This window comes from Talpa occidentalis, unplaced genomic scaffold (genome assembly GCF_014898055.3).
Source record: "Talpa occidentalis isolate TD23 unplaced genomic scaffold, MPIMG_talOcc4v2.1, whole genome shotgun sequence".
NCBI classification, from domain to species: Eukaryota; Metazoa; Chordata; class Mammalia; order Eulipotyphla; family Talpidae; genus Talpa; species Talpa occidentalis.
Genome location: NW_026555331.1, coordinates 134,841,531 through 134,848,773, shown reverse-complemented (window position 1 = coordinate 134,848,773; position 7,243 = coordinate 134,841,531).

Below are 7,243 nucleotides of genomic sequence, written 5' to 3'. Positions count from 1 at the left end.
AGGAGATTGTCTTTTTAGAAGTGATTGATATGATTCAGAACAGGTCTTGTAGATAAATACTTTTTATTATTTATTGCCACTATTGCAAATATTTCCCCCAGTTTATCATTTATCTTTCCTTGCTTTTAATTTGTTCTATCTTGTATTTTATTCTTAAAAATAGTCAAGTATTTGTTCTTCAAATAAGAAGCAATATATTTTCACTATGGATAATGTAAAAATATAAAATGCAAAGAAGACATTTAAAGACACTTGGAATTGGACCACTAAAACAAGATACTAACAAAGGAATAGAACTGAAGTCTCTATATGTATGTTTTTATTTAATTTTAAAATAAATGTCTTTATATTGAAAACACTTTTATAGTGAACACTACTTTTCTTAATGTTTTAAAATTACATTAAATTTACTTGTTTGTTAATGATTGACATCTTTACAATACTATCTTTTCTCTTTTAGATTGTATTTTTTTTTTTTTTTTTTGTATAGTTATCTTTTGTGCTTTTTATTTTTTTTTTTTTTAAATATTAAATTTTATTTTTATATTCCCCCATACAATTGCAAACGCCCCATTCTGACCCAATCCTTCCCCTCCCGCCCCCCCCCCCCAAAAAGTGTCTCTGGTTCATAGTTTTTGTTGATTTTGATTTTCACTTTCTTATATTCATTTTCCTGGTCCCTTATTTAAGTTTTCTAGATTCCTGCTATGAGTGAGACCATCCGGTATTTTTCTTTTTCTTTTTGGCTTATTTCGCTGAGCATGATCCCTTCCAGTGCCATCCATGTTGCTGCAAATTGCATGTGTTTATCTTTTTTGAATGCTGAGTAATATTCCATGGTATATATGTACCACATCTTCTTGATCCAGTCATCTATTTTTGGGCATTTGGGCTGTTTCCAAAGCTTAGCTATTGTAAACAGTGCTGCTATAAACATAGGAGTGCAGGTGCTCTTTGGAATTGATGTTTCTGTGTCCTTTGGGTAAATACCTAGGAGTGGAATTGCTGGATCATATGGAAGCTCTATGTTTAGTAGGTCCAGAAATCTCCACACAGCTCTCCATAGTGGTTGGACCAGTTTGCACTCCCACCAACAGTGCACAAGAGTTCCTTTTTCTCCACATCCTCGCCAACATTTGTTGTTGCTAGTTTTTTTAATATGTGCCATTCTCACTGGTGTGAGATGGTATCTCATGGTAGTTTTGATTTGCATTTCCCTGATTACAAGTGATGTTGAACATTTTTCATATGTCTGTTGGCCATTTGCATTTCCTCTTCAGAGAAGTTTCTTTTTAGCTCTTCTGCCCATTTTTTGACTGGATTATTTTCTTTGTTGTTGCTGAGTCTCATCAGCTCTTTGCAGATTTTTGTGATCAGTCCTTTATCATTAGTGTTGGGTGCAAAAATGTTCTCCCAGTTGGTGGGGTTTCTCTTTGTCTTTGTTATTGTCTCTTTTGCTGTGCAGAAGCTCTTTAATTTGATGTAGTCCCAGCTGTTTATCTTTCTCTTCACTATCACTGCTTTGGGTGATGTGTCTGTAAAGATGTCTTTGATGTGCAAATCCCGTAGTGTTTCGCCTATATTTCCTTCTATGTATTTTATGGTTTCAGGTCTTATGTCTAGTTCTTTAATCCATTTTGAGTTGATTTTTGTGTATGGTGTGAGGTAGTGGTCAAGCTTCATTCTTTTGCATGTAGCGACCCAGTTTTCCCAGCACCATTTATTGAACAAACTTTCTTTGCTCCAATGCATAGTCTTCGCTCCTTTGTCAAAGATTAGTTGACCATAAATCTGTGGGTTTATTTCTGGATTTTCTATTCGATTCCATTGGTCTGTATGTCTGTTCTTGTTCCAATACCATGCAGTTTTGATGATTATGGCTTTGTAGTATAGTTTGAAGTCTGGGAGTGTGATGCCTCCATTTCCTTCTTTTTTTTTCAGTAGAGCTTTGGCTATTCGGGGTTTTTGGTGATTCCATATGAATTTCATCAATAATTGTTCTATTTCTTTGAAGAATGCCATTGAGATTTTGATTGGAATAGCATTGAATCTGTATATTGCTTTTGGTAGGATGGCCATTTTAATAATGTTTATTCTTCCAATCCATGAGCAGGGGATGTCTTTCCATTTCTTTGTGTCTTCTTCTATTTCTTTTAACAGTGTTTTATAGTTTTCTTTGTATAGGTCCTTTACCTCTTTTGTTAGATTTATTCCCAAATATTTGATTTTTTTTGTTTCGATAATAAAAGGGGTGGTTTTTTTGATTTCTTCTTCTTCAGATTTATTGTTTGTGTATAGGAAGGCTACTGACTTTTGCGTGTTGATTTTGTATCCTGCCACTTTACTGAACTGATTGATGAGTTGAATTAGTTTTTCTGTGGAGATTTTGGGGTTCTCTATGTATATTATCATATCATCTGCAAATAGTGATAGTTTGACTTCTTCTTTCCTATTTGGATTCCTTGGATGTCTTTCTCTTGTCTTATTGCTCTGGCTAGGACTTCCAGTATTATATTGAAAAGCAGTGGTGAGAGTGGACATCCTTGTCTTGTTCCAGATCTTAATGGAATTGCTTTCAGCTTTCACCATTGAGAATGATACTGGCTGTTGGCTTGTCATAGATGGCCTTTATGATGTTGAGGTATGTTCCTTGTATCCCAAGAATATCAAGGGTTTTTATCATGAATGGGTGTTGCACTTTGTCGAAAGCTTTCTCAGCATCTATTGATATTATCATATGGTTTTTATATTTCTTTTTGTTGATGTGTTGGATAATGTTGATTGATTTTCGGATGTTAAACCATCCTTGTGCCCCTGGAATGAATCCAACTTGGTCGTGGTGAATTATCTTATGGATACATTGTTGGATTCTGATAGCTAAAATTTTATTGAGGATTTTTGCATCAGTGTTCATTAGGGAGATTGGCCTATAGTTTTCCTTTTTTGTGTTGTCCTTATTCGGTTTTGGTATTAGTGTAATATTGGCTTCATAGAACGTGTTGGTATTGTCCCTTCCTTCTCAATTTTTGGAAGAGTTTGTGAAGGATAGGCACTAATTCGTCTCTGAATGTTTGGTAGAATTCATTTGTAAATCCATCAGGTCCTGGGCTTTTGTTTTTGGGGAGGTTTTTAATTACCATTTCAATTTCGCTGCTTGTAATTGGTCTGTTTAGGTGTTCTATTTCTTCTTTATCTAGCTTTGGGTGATTGTAGAGTTGTAGGAATTTGTCCATCTCCTCTAGATTGTTTAACTTGTTTCCATATAACTGTTCATAGTAGTTACTGATTATTCTTTTGATTTCTGCTGTGTCCGTTGTGATTTCTCCTCTTTCATTTATGATTCTGTGTATTTGTGCTTTCTCCCTTTTTTCCTTGTGAGCCTGGCTAGGGGTTTGTCTATTTTATTTATTTTTTCAAAGAACCAGCTCTTGGTTTCATTGATCTTTTGATTGTTTTTTTAGTTTCAATTTCATTTATTTCTGCTTTGGTTTTTATTATTTCTTTTCTTCTACTGGTTCTGGGGTTTTTTTGTTGTTCTTTTTCTAGATCTTGAGCTTCGAGATTAGGTTGTTTCTTTGAGTTCTTTCTTGTTTTTTGATGTGAGCTTCTATTGCTATATATTTTCCTCTTATTACTGCTTTTGCTGCATCCCATACATTTAGGATATTGGTGTCCTCCTTGTCATTCAATTCAAAGAATTTTTTAATTTCTTCTTTGATCTCCTCGTTAGTCCAGTGGTCTTCCAGTAGTGTGGCTTTTAATCTCCATGAGGTAGGATAGTTCCTTGCCTTCTTTTTATGATTTATTTCTAGTTTGATGCCTTCGTGGTCAGAAAAGATGGTTGGTATGATTTCAATCTTGGTGTATCTGTTGATGTTTGTCTTGTGCCCCAGTATGTGATCGATCCTGGAGAATGATCCGTGTGCGCTTGAGAAAAATGTGTACTCCGTTTAAAAAAAAAAATCTTTTAAGAGAATAGTAGAAGAAAGGGGACTAGCCAAGAAAGTGTATAATTCCACATCAACCCTGCAGAGGGCAGCATAAGCCTGACCACACAAGCGATCCAATCAAGGGCTGCTAATCAAAATCACACTAACAGGAGAGGTGGAGGAATAGGGCCCAGGGGAAACCCACTGAATCTGGGGCAAGGGATCACAACAAGCAGGTCAAGAGACCTTGGATGATCTTAGTGGCTCCGACAAGGTCTGGATGTGTGGGTCAAGAGTTAATAATGAGAAGGATAGACAGACTCTCACCCCCAAGATTTGACTTCAAAATGGAAATCTCTTGTTGCTTACTTGTGATTCATTACCTACCAGACTAGGTAACAGAAGGAATCTGCTCAGTCAGAATGATTTAGTCCTCACTAACCTATTCACTAATGATTACTCATGTCTAATTTGGTTTCTCATTTCCCTGCCCTTTCCCTGAAATTTTAGAGTCAGGCCTGATAGTGTCAGCGTTATTGAGAAAGTCAGATTTCGATAAGTTGAAAACCAAGTAATAATTGTAGGAGTATATCTTGGGAGTCTGTGAAAAGAGGTAATGAATTGAAATGGGGACTTTGATTCATGGTTAAGGAAAAAGTATTTAGTCTTGGATCGTTACTAATGAAGGATATCTTGCTTCCTTTCTGGATTAACAGGAAAGCCATCTGATAGCAATCTCATTAGTATGTATTTTCTTGGGGGATGCATAGGCTTTACAAGGTAATGCTTTTCATAGTTCTCTTGTGAAGTAAAATTTGATCTTGTAAGGTAAATATCAAACTAAAAGGATTTGAATGAATTGTGAGGCTTTTAATGACAAACACTTCTCTAACACAGAGCACTAATCAGTTCAGGGCTGCCCTCGACCGACTGTCCCTCCCAGAAATATGCGTGTGTGTGTGTTTGTGTGTGTGTGTGTGGTATAGTAGTTCTCTCAGTTTGGGAGGACTGGGGAAAAGTAAATAGTGACTTCTAGTGGGTTTGTGTGTTTATGGGGTGATGAAAATAGTCAAGAGTTTAAAAGGTTACTGCAGTAATAACTATGAATATAGTAAAGCCATTGAAGTGTACACTTTAAGTTGATGAATTATATATGTGAATTATCTCAGTTAGCTAAGTTAAAAAAAAAAAAAAGATTCTTCTCTGGAGGAAAGCAACCCAAATACCCAAATTTTGACACTTAGAATTCAGACAGACAAAAATCAAAATACTGTGAACCCAATAAATGATTGTCAAAACCACAAGTTAGTCAACTGCCATGACTGAAGTCTGAAAGGATAAAAATGAGATGTTAGAATCTTCTAATGTTTAAGGAATTTTAACTATCAAAGGTAAAATATTAGCCATCTATTATTAAAAGTTTAAAAGGTGGAATCATATGTTGATTAAATGAAAGGAGCCTAAATGACAAGGAGGGTAAGCAGAAATATAGGTCAATTTAGACATGGACCGAAACTGTAGAATATCAAAACCAGACCTACCACCTTCAAATGAACCAGGAAAACACAGACTACTTGCAAAGGCAGGCAATCAGACACAAAGCAGCATTTTCAAGAAAAACAATTGAAAATGGATAAAAGAGTTACAAAAGGGTAAGCATAATAACTATCACTCATTGCTTCTATAAGCATCAAAACTATCTTTCTTTGTAAAGGATAAAATTTAGAAATTATCAGATTAAAACCAGAGTTTTCCTCCAGCAGGCTTTCATTAATGGAACTTAAAAGATGACCCTCAGTCAGAAGGAATGTGAGCACAGACAGAAGTTTGATGCACGAAAAGGTAGCAGTTAAGTAGGTACATTTAAACAAGTTTTGTCTACCTATGGTACAAATAAAAATGTTTCATTTGGAAAATTAAAAAAAAATAACATACTGGATGAAATGCAAGTGAACTGGAATTAAGAAATAAGAGTGAAGATGGGAGATAGGAAGGAAGTAGAGACAAGCATACCTCCCTGTTATTATTTATCTGTTGTTGGTTTTTTTTTTACAAGAAGCCAAATCCAATTTTATTTTTTGGCTTTTCAATATTTATAAATCATGTGGGGTATAGTTTCATGCAGATTCTGTGTTCTATGGCCTTACCAGGAAGGTTGATTGGGCACAACCGTAACTACTCTCTCTCCACAGGCCCTTGTTACCTTTCCCAAGATTACTCTAGTTTTATTCAGTTTGCCACCAGGAGTTACTGTGTTGTCCTTTGCTTTGTAGACATAAACACATCTGTTGTCTAGACAGAATTCAGTTTCATCGTGAGCACAAGAAACTTCAATTTAAAGAAGTGCTGTGTGCCCCCTCTAGTTCCAGGGATGCCACCTATAGCCAGTAAAAATGGCCTTGGACCAGTCTTCCACCATAAGTTAGAAGTCCCCTTCCCAGAAAGCCTTTATCATTTGCCCAAAAGCTCAGGAACAGGAATTTTGCATTATTGATACTGATCTTTACAAGGATAGTTGCATCCATGCTTTGTAGGGCATTCATGTATTTTTTGAAGCAAGGAAGGATTAAAGAAACCCTGCTTAACAAACACAAGATCCTGGTTGCCACCCCATTATTTCTTACATTTATTTATTCATGCTTACAAGAACCAGGGTACAGGTAAGATGTGCGGGAGGGTGAGAGGATTCACCAGAGACAGAATGGAGAACAAAACAGGCAGACTGACTGAAATACACTGCTGAGGGGAGCAGCAGTCGAGACAGGAGAGGTCTGCCCCGCCGTATGGGTATCTCTCTGGTCTGCCGGGATAGAACCGGCGCTGCCGAGGCTGCAGAGAGCTTCCTAGCTCTGCACTCAACTGCATGTACCACCAGGAAGGCCCACCACCCCATTTTAAAGATGAGAAAACTGAAACAAAAAGACTTTTCAAGGCCACAAAGGTAAACATCAAAGTTAAAATTCAAGGCCACATGGTTTCCTCTTTCTTAAGCGCTGAATACTTCCATCCTAACTTTCGTCTTCTTAGGACCATCCACACTATTATATTTCCCTGCTCATGCCATGTCCTTTCTAGTTTCTGCCTAGAATGTCTTTTCTCTGCTTCTCAACCTAGTGAACTTCTACTCAAGTCTTCAAGTTGCAGCTCCGACGTTACCTCATTTGGTCCTGGTGAGTCCTTTTCCTAAGGTCACAAATGGGTCTCTCCCACCACTGGGCTCACATCAATCTTTGTCTTCACACTGGACTTTGGGAATTTTTTAATTTCTCTGTTCCCTTAGTACTCTTAATTTATTTGATGAACCTATGTTACAC